Consider the following 14360-nt stretch of genomic DNA (forward strand, 5'->3'; position numbering starts at 1 on the left):
GTGACTTTTGGACCTCCCCTAAGGATGGAGGCTGTCAATTATGTGATTAGAGGGTTGAAACTTCAAGTCTCTTCCAACCAGACCTCAGAAAGGAGGGGCTAGAGATTGAGTTCAATTGCCAGTGGCCAGTGATTTAACCAATCATGACTATGTAATGAAACTTCCATAAAACCCCTACAGGATGGTGTTCAAAGAACTTCCAGGTTGGTGAACATGTAGAGATTTGGGGAGGGTAGTGATCACAGAGATAGCACAGAAGCTTTGCACCATTTCCCCAGGCTTTGTTCTATGTGTCTCTTCCATCTGGCATTTCCTGAGTTATACCCTTTTCTAATAAGCCAGTAAGCTAGTAAATAAAATGTTTCTCTGAATTCTGTGAGCCACCCAGCAAATTAATTGAACCCAAGGAGGGGGTCGTGGGAATCTCTAATTTGTAATACAAGTAACAGTCTTGACTTGCAAATGATATCTGATGTGGGGAAGGGTTCAGTCTTGTGGGACTGAGCCCTCAACCTGTGGAATCTGCTGTTATTTCTGAGTAGTTAGTGTCAGAATTTAGTTGAATTGAGTTGAATTATTGAACACCCAGGTGGTGTTCCAAAAGAATTAATTGTTCATGTGGGGACTCCCCCCACCTCCAGTGTAATTAAATCTGAATAAATTTATAGTATTTTCCATGTCATAAGTATTTAATAACTTATTATTATTACTGTTGTTAATAATAGTACTGTGAACTTTTCCTTCTAGCTTGACCTATATTAAAGCAGTTTAATACATTTTTCATGGCAGTGTATAACACATATGGAAAGTCTACATGTGTTTTTATGATTTACATAGGATTATGCTGAAAAATTATGAGCAAAATCGGAATGAAAAAATGAAAAAAAAAAACTACAACTGATTTATTTATCCTTAGCATCAACCTAGTAGATACATATATAATATATAACACCAAAAAATGCATAATACTGTGTAATTGGCTACCAGGTATGGTGTTTTTAATCACCTGACTAGCACTTTACAAATTTGAGTATAAAGCTTATGACCTATTTGGGCATGTATCCTTTTCTGAAAGTCCTTGAGTTCTGAGATACGTGGCTTCTAACAGAACTATCCTTTGATCCAAATGCTTTCTATTAAATACAAAGGATTTCTGAAGAGCTTCTTCACAATGCAGCATTAAAAAGAAGTTTGTTGGATATAATAACTAATTAAATTCATAGTTTCTGATTTTAACAGACCTGAAATTGCTTTATATTTTCCCTTAGAGAGTTTGACCTATTTAGCAGATTGGAGAACTTTGTGATCTGAATCATACTCCTGTCTGACAGCAGGAATTCAAATCCCTTGAGGACTTACCTTAAGTAGGATTCATTAGTCCTCTGTAGTCCAGTGCCCCAGCTGCCCATGCTGAAGACAAAAGGGTAGCCAATTTAATTAACCACAGCCTCAAGGAGCATAATTCATTACCAATTTTTCCAAGTAATCTAAGACTATATCAATGCTGCCGATGAAAAGATAGATGGAGCCAAGTGGTCTATTTAGGAAAGAAATCCCTTAAATCTAATTGCTCTTTTGACTATTTAATTGAAGGTAAAATTAGAGGCCATGACAAGACCACAAAACTTATCATCAGAGTAGAGAGATCTATATTTCTTTTATGTGATAAGAAGTCAATAAAGTATACAATTAAGCTTTGGGAGAAGAATTGTTTGTAAACCGTTGTACCAAAACATTGTATCCCTTCTGCTACTCTTATTTATTTAACTAATTTTATGGCAAACGAACAACAATTGAATGGTTTATTTTGCTGTTGTTTACAATAAATGTCTTACATAAATCCAGTAACTAGAAGTAGGTTCTCAATGATTAATTAATTTAATTTACTCACTCAGATATTAAATGCCTACTACGTGTTGTGCTAAATGCAGAGAAGATAAAAACTTTTTTTATGGTTTTGAAATGCTAACCACTTATTAAGAAATGGGAGATAATCATATATAAAATGATATTTTGAAAGTTGAATAAGTTGAAGTGTAAAATGGTAAAAACTGTGGGAAATATGAGGGAAGATAATTGTAGGAAATATAATTTGAATTGGGTCTGAAAGAAAGAATCGGAAATCACAAGGGGGAAGATAGGTGAGGGGGACTTGATACAGGGAATGTTATGTTAAGTGAAACCCTAGCATGTCCCTAACTTTTCTGTGGTAGCATGGCTGGAGAAATGAATGAAACTGAGTAGATAGAAAATAAAATTATTGATGACAACTACCCCCTGATTTTATGGATCATGTACTTGAATATGTTTTTTCCATATGTTTATTTATTTAGTCTTCTAAATAAATATCAAGGTTTTCAATCTTATCCTCACTTTGATAAATGATGGCATTGGTAATTAAGAAGATATGTACAAAGTCAATGTGATTTATATATGATAAATGAAATCCCGTAGCTTTGCCCACACGACTACCTGATTCAAGCTTGCAAATCTTTTCATACTCTGTACTAGCAAGAACTGGTAGGCTGTATTAAGGTCATATTCTATAGACAAGTATTGATACATTATAATCAGGAGAACCATGATTATACTTGATTTCAGACACACACACACACACACACACACACACACACACACTGAAAACAAAAACAAAATAACAAAACCAGAAATCTAGCAAGATTGGATTTTTTATGGAAAGGATGTTGAACACAGTAAGAGATTAAGAGAAACTGAAGTAATTTCAAATTAGTTTAAAAATAATGTAATATTAGAATAAATGTTAGAAAATATGAATGTAATTATTTACCTTTTTTGATTAAAAATATATATGGGATACGTTTTATATGTATTGCCTCATTTTTAGTAAGAGGTACATGGTGTATTAAAAAGTAGATTGTCATTATTGTCATTATTGTCATTATTATGTATCTAGTAAGGAATATATAATAAAACAAATAAATACAGTAATAAATGCGTCTTAATATAAATTTCATTGAATTAAGAGAATAGTAACAAGGTCACATTGTTACACAACTATATTTAAGCAGAAGTACAGCAACACTTCTTATAAATTCAAGAATCAACAATTTTTGAATGTTTGCTGTGTACCAGGAACACATCAAAAGCCACAATAAACTTCAGCTGCTTGAGTCTAAGCCCTATATTTTCCCAAGGTAACTGGTTAGTGGGACTTTGAGGCCCTATATTGATTTTCATCTACTTTGCACTACTCTTTGAAACTAGATGTGATCATTTCAAATTGCAGCATCCAATTTCAAAAATATCTGTGTGCAAGGCCTGACAGAAACATAATAAAATAAGTGATTAGGGAAAACTATTTTTGACAAGCTCTTCCAACTCTTGAGAAGTTCCAATTTATTTATGCCAAGCTCTGCTTCCTCCTCAATCCATATGCCACTGAAATGTGTGCCATTCTTCTCAGCCCTCAACCTAATGCACAAGCATCTATGCACGAGAACTTAGCAGTTGATGTGCATGTAGGGCTAGATGGTCAATGATATTCAGTTCTTACTGCAATAAATTGAAGATTGATCAGATAATTGTATTGTTAAATTTAAAGTGGCCATCATTTCACTAGACTAAAAAGAAAAAAAAAACATTGGCTTAAAAAAATAATTCAAAGGAAAACATTTAAATGACTTACAGTAGAGTAAGAACTAAAACATAAAGGTGGCACTTCTAAGTGTATTTTAAGATTGACTCAATGTAAAGAAGCCTGTCTTAGTTATCTATTGCTGTGTAATAAATTACGCCAAAACATGAGAGTAGTAGGTCTGCTGACATTACAGAAATCACAGTCTGTTGTAACCTAATCATGAAAGTAGTGACTCATTATCTTTGCTATATTCTATTGGATAGAAGCAAGTCCCCAAGTCTATCCCACTCTCAAGGCCTGAATACCAAAAGGGATCATTGCAGACCATCTTAGAGCTTATGTGCATATCTATGATGGAGGAGCTCTCAAGATGCTATAAATAGCTACTGCTATAGCTTTGATCTCAAAAATTAGAAACATTATAATTTACCTCCACCTACCAATAAAAATCCAAATTGTCCTTTGAACGTAAAAGTTTGCATATATTTACATATACATTTTTAATCTGATGCTTATTAATTGTGCTAAAAAATTAGAGGTGTCTTTGCTCATTTCTGTAATTTTAGTGCAGTTCACAATTAAAAACACAATTTATTATAAAGTTCTAATTATTTGAAAATTACAAAGGAGGATATTTGCAATTATTTATTACTCCATATCAAAGCAACTACGAAAGGGTCAAATCCCTGAACAATACAATGCATTGATTAGTTAATATAGCTAAAAATGTATGTATGTGAATATGAGCAATATTCATTGATACATAATTAAAAATGTGCATATATTAGCAGAAATTGTTGTTGTTGATTACTATGTGCCAGGAACTGTTGTATGCATGACAGATGTAGCAGCAAATAAAACAGGAAATGCCCCTTCTCACATGGTGTTTGTATCCCAGAGTGATAATGAGACAACTAGCAAAAAGGCAGAAGTCAATTCCAGATGGTGATACGAGAGAAGTAAAGCAGGTGATGGGACATAGCAGTGGGGACACTTCCGAAGGTTGGTTGTGTAGTGCAGGATTCAGGGGATAACAATATTTGAACAAAGACCTGAATGACAGTTCCGTCATTATCTGAGAGCTGAGCATTCTGAAAAGAGGGCACAGCAAGTCAAATGTCCCTGAAAGCAGAAAACTTTCAGCCTGCTTGGGGCTAAAGGTGCCAGTGTGCTTGAGGACTAAAGACTAGTGCGCATGTACATAGTGTGTGAAGGATGTGGAGTGGTCTAGATGAATTTGCACAAGCCATAGAGACACTTAATATAGAGTCTTGTGGACTCTATAAATAATTTGAGGTTTATTCTACTTGAAACAGGGGGCCATTAGAAAGTGTTTATGTGGAGAGTGGCAGGAACTGGAGACTGCTTTTTGTGTGAAGTCTTGCTGGCAGAGGACCTGTGCCTTGAAGGGCTGTGAAGTGAAGGTATTTTTTTTTTAAGATAGAAAACTTGGGGCACCTGAGTGGCTCAGTTGGTTAAGCATCTGACGTCAGCTCAGGTCATGATCTTGCGGTTGGTGGGTTTGAGCCCCTCATTGGGCTCTGTGCTGACAGCTCAGAGCCTGGAGACTGCTTTGGATTCTCTGTGTGTGTCTCTCTCTCTGCCCTTCCCCATTCATACTCTGTCTCTGTCTCTTTGAAAAATAAATAAACATTAAAAAAAATGAAGCATCAGATGGAGATCAAACAAATTCAGGTGTCACTTAAGCTTAAAAAAATAAAATAGAAACCTCTATAAAACCATTTTATTTAAGTATGGAAACCAACCAACATAAAAGGATGTTGCAGAAGAGAGGTGGCCGATTGCAATTCAGAAGGAGACAATAGGTAGTTTCATAACACAAGTGGAGATGTTGGCCTCAGAGAGAATGTCAGGGTCAAATCACTCAGTGTAACAGGAAGACAAGTAGGTGGATGAGTGTGGAAATGAGTTTTTGTTGTAGAAATATGAAATGACACAAGAACTTCTTGATGGTGTTTTTTAGGAGGCAAGTGAAACACTAGAATCTCAACAACATTTCTTCATAGGATGAGATTCTATGACTTGTATATATTCCTTTAACTATGCACTCACTGAGACACTGGTTTCTGAGATAAACATGTTTTAGGCTATGCATTCCAAAAAAAAAAGGAAAACTTGCTTTAAACCAGTCATTCTCAAATGCTAATTGACACTAGAAGCACAATGAGAAAAATAAAAATACCCTCTGGTGAATTTTTCATAAAACAAAATTTTCATTTTTTTTAGGGGTTATGGTCTTCCTACTGCTTGTGCTAGCATGTCTTGTTTTTTTGTTAAATGATGATGAAAGATAGGTGTGATCTAATACCATTAATTGGAAAAATGTTAACAAAGATAACATTCATAGATAAGGGACACAATTCTTTTTTTTTCCTTTTTCTTTTCTGAACATCCCCCGATTTTTTCCATAATGTTAGTTGGGTGAAAAAAATTAAATATTTAATTTCTTTTATAAGAGAAAAAAGTATTAAAAGGTAATAAATGTTGAAGAGTATCACTTTATGGGAGAACAAAAGCAATAAAAAACATTCTTGCCTAATATCAGTGCTTCCCTTATACCTTGGAGGAATCAGAAAACTGGCACATTTGAGTTATCTTTTCAAACATGTGAAATTTGTCTGGTAATCTCCAACTCATTGATTTCAATAATGTGATGTGCCTGTGTCTCCATTGCAAATTAAGAAAGAGGAACTATCATGAAAGGGAACTTTTTATTTGCCTTTTCTAGGAAAAAAGCAGGATCAGGAAATACCCTAGAAAAGATTAGTATGTCCCTATGGAGACTAGAACAAAGAACTCTCAATTCAAGTTCTTTTATTTATGTAAGGATTGTCATTAAGGAAAAAAAAGATGTACATGTAACATTACCTATCTACTCATCTATCTATATGTATAGGTACAGAGAGGATACATTTACACCCATATTCATACATGGCATGTATTGGTTATATATATATGTGTGTGTGTATATGCACACACACACGCACACACACACGCACACACACACACACACACATAAATGCTACTGTGTGTATCAAGCACCATTTTAAGCACTTTGCAGATAATATCAGAGATGTATAGATTGAAATCACTAAGCAATAGTAATTTTATAGTAATTATAATCTGTGAAATTTGAAATATGCAAATTACCTTAGAAAATTATTTATAAAAGAATTTTAATGTCATTTTAGTGCTTTTTTTTTTCTTTTCTTAATACATTAGCTTTAATAACCACTTTTGGTAAAACCTACTTTTTGAGGGCAATAATGAAATTACAATATCATCTTTCCAATGGTCTCCTAAATCTAAATTTCTTTTCCTACAATTACTCCCAAGAATGGCCAGCTCCTCTCTGGCATCTCAAATCCAAATCGTTTACATAATATCATCTAAAATTTCATTGCTGCTTCCCTATTTTTATGAAAAGTATTAAACTGTGGCCAAATAATTAGGCTCAAAATGTCAGATTCATTTTAATTAGTAATGGCTAACATTTATTGAAAATGTATTATATCCAGGTCTTTTGGATTCATCATCTCAGGCGACCTCTACAGCAAGAAAAAGTGATTAACATTACTGGTTTCACTAAGTGGAGAAACAGCCTATAGAACTTAAATGACTAGACTATCCCAAGATTGCATCAGGAGGTGAATTCAGTTCTGTTGGTTCCTAAACCCCAAATTCGTTTCCGGTGAAACATTTACACAGTTGAATATGTGAAAATGATTATTGGCATTTCAGAAGACAAATCCTGTATATTCTCTTTGGACGTCAATAAGAAGTTCTGCTAAATAAGTCTTTAGGAAAACATTATGGATAAAGGTCATAGTTTCTAAGCCCTATTAACATGTACTTTTTTGACCAATTAAAGACTATCTCCCAAAGTCAACAGTTTTTTCTTTATTTTTGTTACCTATATGAGGTTTCTCAGGCTTCCTTAAGGTACACACAAGAATAGACTAACACTTTCTCATGAGACAAAGAGAAGCAATTATGTTACTTTGAAGAGAATGGTATAAAACTTATTTATACTATTCATGTATTTCTACTTTTTATTTTTATTTTTAAGGGATGACTAATTATTTATTCTGGATTTATATATTTTAACTTTGACTTTCAAAGATTGGTTAGATATTAAAGCTAAAAAAGTTATACTTGTTATTAAAAGATCAGCAGTTATGTTTGTATTTTCTTATTGCCTGGCACTTTTATTCTAGCAATAATTTTATCATTTAATACCAATTAGATTTCATGTTACTCTCTCTGACCTTAATAGTGTTTCTTTCTGTTTCATTTTTCTTTCTGTTTCTCTCTCTCTCTTTCTCTCTCCTTCCCCCTCCCTTCCTCCCTTCCCCTCTCCCTTCCTGCCTTCCTTCCTCCCTTCCTTCCTTCCCCTCTCCCTTCCTCCCTCCCTTCCTTCCTTCCTTCCTTCCTTCCTTCCTTCCTTCCTTCCTTATTTCCTTTTCTTTCTTTCTTTCTTTCTTTCTTTCTTTCTTTCTTTCTTTCTATGTATTTTTTGGAGAGAGAAGAGTGAGCAAGCGTATGAGCAGGAAAGGGGCAGAGAAAGCAGGAGAGAGAGAATCCCAAGCAGGCCCTCTGCTGTCAGGGCTTGATCCCATGAAACATGAGATCATGACCTGAGCCAAAATCAAAGTTGGATGCCTAACTTACTGAGCCACCCAGATGCCCCTCTTTTTCTTTTTTACATAAGTACAATCATAAATACCTATTACATACCCAAATTTCTGGCTTGTTTACACATTTCACAAATAATTTCTTAGCCTTTTCCTGTATAGAAGAGAAATGGAGAAGGCACATTGAGAAATAGAAAGGCCACCACACTAGGAGCCAATCTTGTCTTATGGTGTGCTATGCAAATTAGATTATGTTATTTAAGGTTTCTGTCCCCATTTGCTTTTTTCCTCAATGGAAACAACAAACTTCCCTTCCTATCTCAGAGATAGGATAAAATTATGTAGACAAAAATACAGATATGGAAATCCTGGCATTTATAAAATGTTGGAAGTAAAACATTGGAGGGATTATTAAAAGTATTGGTATGGACCATAAGATACTCTTGAATACAGAGAACAAACTGAGAGTTGATGGGCGGTGAGGAAGTGGGGAAAGTGGGTGATGGGCATTGAGGAGGGCACTTGTTGGGATGAGCACTGGGTGTTGTATGGAAACCAATTTGACAATAAATTATATTTAAAAATATTGGTATGGAATTAGAGAAGTGTATATAATACAGCATGATTTTTGTTTTTGTTTTGTTTTTTCATTTCGGTTTTGGTTTGGTTTGGTAAGTAAATACCTCATTTTAGTAAAGTTGTTAGGCAAATTATGGAAAGAGCCCAAATATCCATCAATGAATGAATAGATAAGGAAGATGTGGTATGTGTATATATGCAATGGAATATTACTCAGCCATAAAAAAGTGAAATCTTGTCATTTACAATAACATGGATGGTGCTAGAGAGCATTATGCTAAGCAAAATAAGTCAGTCAGAGAAAGACAAATACCATATAATTTCACTCATGTGGAATTTAAGAAACTGAACAGATGAACATAGAAGGCAAAAAAAGAGAGAGGCAAACCAGAAAATAGACTCTTAACTGTAGAGAACAAATTGAAGGCTACTGGAGGGGAGACAGGCAGGGGATGGGTTAAATGGATGATGGGTATTGAGGAGGGCACTTGTGATGAGCACTGGGTTTGTAATTAAGGGATGAATCACTAAATTCTACACCTGAAACTAACATTACACTGTAAGTTAAGTAACTGGAATTTAAATAAAAGTGACACAAATATATATTTTTTTAAATGAGTTACCAATTTTCTTAGAATGTTACTGAATAGGTTCTATGTATGAGGAACTGATTTAAGTGATTGAGGTAATAAACAAAGATCTCTACTTTCATGGCATTTACACTCTGGGTCAGGGGAAACAGATAATACAAATTAACATAAAAATATATGTTGGAAGCTGACAAGGCATTGTGGAAAAAGAAGTTTAAAGCAGGATAAGAGGGATTAGGGGGACCTGAACAAGGAAGGTGAGGGTTTAAGTTTTGATAAGGGTAGGAACTCAAACTGTGAAATAATAGCTAATAGATAAAAACATAGAGAGATCCCTTTAAAACATAAGACAGATTATGTTCAAGACTCTTGGTCTTCTATTTTGTTGAAATTAAAAAAAACACATTTTACAATAGCCTGTATTTCCTAAGCAATTTGAAGGCAATTTGCCTTCTTAATCAATGACTTTTTCTATATTAGCTATGATAACAAGAGCTGCTTTAACATAAAAATCTCAAATTTCTCAAATTGTGACTTGACACAATATGATTCCTTACTCATTCAAATTTGAGAATGGATACCTGTGATGAATGATAGCTTCTTTTGCAAGTGGTGATTCGTGACCAAGCTCCTGATGTCTTGTGCTCTGGCATTTTCAAGCACGTGGCTTCTTAGGTTGTAAGTTCCCTGGTATCATGAGGGAAGGAGCTTGTGAGTGTTACTAAGGGACAGTATTTTAGGGTTCTATTGGAAATACACATATTGCTGTAATTCGCATTCCATTGGCTTAAATTCATACTAGATCACTTCTGCAAGGAGGCAGAGAAACTATTCTGTATGGCCAGAAAAGAGTTGGGTAATCAGCTTGAACCCTTTATAATAACCTATCACTTCTTTCTGTCTCACGCTGCTCTGCCATACTAACCTCTGTTTTTCCGGGAATACTCAGATAAATTCCTGCCTCAAGATCTTTGCATTGGCAATTCCAAATGCCATTGCATTTCTCTAGACATGCACTTGCCTCCCTCATTTTGCTTCATTCCTGTAATTACTCAAATGCTACCTTACTACAGAGGGTTTTCTTGGCACTTTATTTGCTCCATTTTCTGCTTTATTATTCTCTATAACTATCATATATACGTAACTATATACAGTAAAACCTTGGATTGTGAGTAACTTGTTCTGCGAATGTTCTACAAGACGAGCAAACCCTTCTGATAAATTTTAACTTGATAAATGGGTGATATCTTGCAATATGAGTAGTATGTGATGCCAAATGTCACGATTACAACTGAGCCTTGAAATTCACCTTGATGCACAAGTGCTTTGGATTATAAGCATGTTTCCAGAACAAATTATGTTCACAAACCAAGGTTTTACTATATATGTAAAAAAATCCCCTAACATATAATATTTGTTTCACAAAAATAATATATCTCTCCTTTTATAACTACCCTTTAAGTCCTGTGTTAGGGTGTTTACTATTGGATTGAGGGTTATAATCTGCTTGCCTTGCTTGAATATATATATATATATATATATATATATATATATATACACACACACACACACACACATGTATGTGTGTGTGTGTATCTTCCTAACATATTTATTTGTTCATTGCCTATGTCTTTCACTAAGTCAACAGCCATATGAGTACAGATGTACAGATTTATTTTCTTTTATCAGTTCATCTCCAGAACAAAAACATCTCTCTACCATGTAATAGGTGCTTTATAAATATGTTCTGGATGAATGAATAAATTGAGGAGTATGAAAATATTTCTACAATTTCACTTATATTTTTTAAAATTATGTTTTTATATCGGTCTCCCTCACTGGACTTCTTGAAGGGAGGAACAGTACATTTCCTAGTATGTAGAAGACTGATGATGAATATTGTATGAAGAAAGGAGAATAAATAGATGAGGAAATTTAAGTATATAACTATATACTATAAAGTATATAACTATATAACTATAAATTTTCAATTATAGTAATATGTGGTTACTATCTAGTATTTGTATCCTACTTCAATGAGAGAATTTTTTTTTATTCTGAAAAAAAAATACATACATATATACCCACATATGTGTATATATATATGTATACTATATACTATACTGTAGTGTGTGTGTGTGTATGTGTGTGTGTGTATAAATATTGTGTTCTTACTCCTGTTGGTCTCACTCAAAAACTCATGTTGTTTTCTCTATCAGATTGTTTCTGAACACTTACAAATTTCTTTTATTTTTGCTTAACTTAATTCAATATGTTTTTGTTCTTCATTAGTACAATAACTACCATTTGACATTCTTCCTTCATTTAACATAAACCTAATCAATAGTATAAATAAGTTATGAAGTAGGTGTAGCATATTCTGCTACATTTTACTAGATTAAAAGAGGATTTTAACAAAACTAGAATATCATTTAATAAAATATCATTTAATTAAAATATCATTTAATTAAATATTAATTAATATTAAATACTAATTAATTTAATTATAATATCATTTAATTAAAATAAAATAGACCCATGCACACCAATAAGTCATTATTTCTAGAGAACACATTGGAATGTGCCTATAATTTACAACATTCGATGATATGCTAACATTTTTTAAATATCTACTCTCATTATTAGCTTTGTGATATTACATTTCACTTATCTTACTACACTATTTCAAATTATTGATAATATACATCTGTACACTTATATAATTAAAATAGGTATATTTGATTATCACTGTCTTGGATTGAATTTTCTGGAGAATTGGAATATCATTTGTGGCCTGATTTTTATCTCTAGTTTATGTCATTTTGCCCTTCCTTTCACTTTCAATATCATCTTATTTCTCTAAGTTGTAAAATGCTATGATCTTTTATTAAAATAGGAACAAAATAATAAAAAGTCTTTTGAAATGATATAGAGAACCACAGTTTGTTAAATTCAATACCAAAAGAGCATCTATGGCTCATTCAGGACATAACACTCTAAATTGCCCAAGAATAGGAGGCATACACAGTGTAATATATAATACTAATGGTGAGGGTATGATTGTGACTGGCTTATAGAATTAATTCAGAGTACATTCAGTGCAAGTACTTGGGAATGATATTTAGCTTATAAAATATTAGTTTGTAAAGTTTCAAAGTCTTAAATTTTAAAGGAAAATTGAAATTCTACCTGGAAAACAACCAAGGCAATAGATAGGTATAGTCACTAATTATGATGTGTTTGAGAATTTTCACAAAAATAAACATCACTCTTTTTATACCTAACCTGTAAACCCTACTTTGATAAGTTTAGTATTTCAGTGGAGAGACTATACATATTTTCACTTGTCTAAATTCTGGGCTTAAGGGTAGAACAATCTGGTAATATATTTTAAATTATATTTTGCTATAAGCTAATTAGCTAGTGTTTCTTTATTGACATTTACAGTTATTATTTTTTTCATACTATGCACAATGAAGTTTTCTGTGAAAAACAGCCACACAAAAGCTAACTAAAACAAAAAAATGTTCTTGGATCTTAGTATATATAAAAGGTTTTAAGATTTCTTATAATATATTCTCAATAATAGACAATAGAACAAATGTCATAGCAATGAGAAGGTATATAAATCACATGCTTAGGGGGAAATGTTTGCTAGATTAAATAAACATATGAGGCAATATGTGGTTTTTCTTTATTAAAGCAAGCTGCTAAGGATAATTATACTTAATAGTACTATTTCTTTACAGTTGGTTTGAGTAATTGTATATCTGTCTCAATGGCAATACAATAAGTATTGCCTTGTAGGTACTTAATCTTTAGGATAGTTCCAATACTTAAATTCCATAATCCACACCTTATAGTTGCAATAGTCCTTTATTTATATCTGAATCTAGGATGTTTCCTGAAGAATTCTAAGCAATATTTCACTCCAGTCTGTCTTGATCATTTGCCTTATGGAGAGTCTAAACTAGTTATCAACTAGATGGGTATGCGGTTTTTTATTATTATTTTTTTGTAGCAATTTCACCCTCAGACCTCAAATAGGCAATAAAATAGAATAAAATATTCATTTGCCTCGGCAAACTTCAAGAATTGTACGTAGTGATGTTATTTATTTTCAATGAAGAAAGAACTTCTTAATATTAGCACTTCTTAAAATGAAAATTCCAAGAACTAGAAATAAAAAATCTGGAACAAAGTGTTATTTATTATGTTACTTTGGGTAAATCTCAGCTAATCTATTTCTCGAATAAGTGAATTATACTCTTCTTAGCTAAATGCTTGAGTGGTTCTGAGGGTTAAAATAAATACTACATGGGAAAATGCTTTCTATTCCCGAAAGTGCAAACGTGAGCTTTTACTGATTTTGTTAGAATTTTTAAACTTACAACTTCTTTTTATGTAAATGATTTCATTTGCGGTTATATTCTGAATTAATCAATATTTGTTGAACTAATTTGTATAACTTTTTTTTTGTTAAATGACCATAAAGAAGAAATATATTCATTATAACAATTATGGTAAAGATAATAATAAAACTAATTAATAGTGATGACAAATGGCATCCATAGAGGCTGTATCCCTATTTAAGTGAAATATTGAAAACATCTCCAAAAGTTGAGCCATAGAACTCTGGAAAAGCGTATTCTTAGTTATGTAGTTTATTAATCACTTATGTCTTGGAATAAGACACTTACTTTCTCTTTTGTACAGATATAGAACAATGATAAAGGGTAATATGACAAAAAACCATTCTTTAACTGAGCTGGAAAGATAAAACTACACTGGGGCAATCACAAATGAAACAATATCACAGTTTAAACATTATATATAAATTTTATGTTGTCAAGTACAATTTTTAAAAAGTTAGAAACATGAATCTTATGAAAATACAATATGGAAATGTGGTAAAAATTT

The sequence above is a fragment of the Panthera uncia genome, chromosome B1 (genome assembly GCF_023721935.1).
Source record: "Panthera uncia isolate 11264 chromosome B1, Puncia_PCG_1.0, whole genome shotgun sequence".
Taxonomy (NCBI): Eukaryota; Metazoa; Chordata; class Mammalia; order Carnivora; family Felidae; genus Panthera; species Panthera uncia.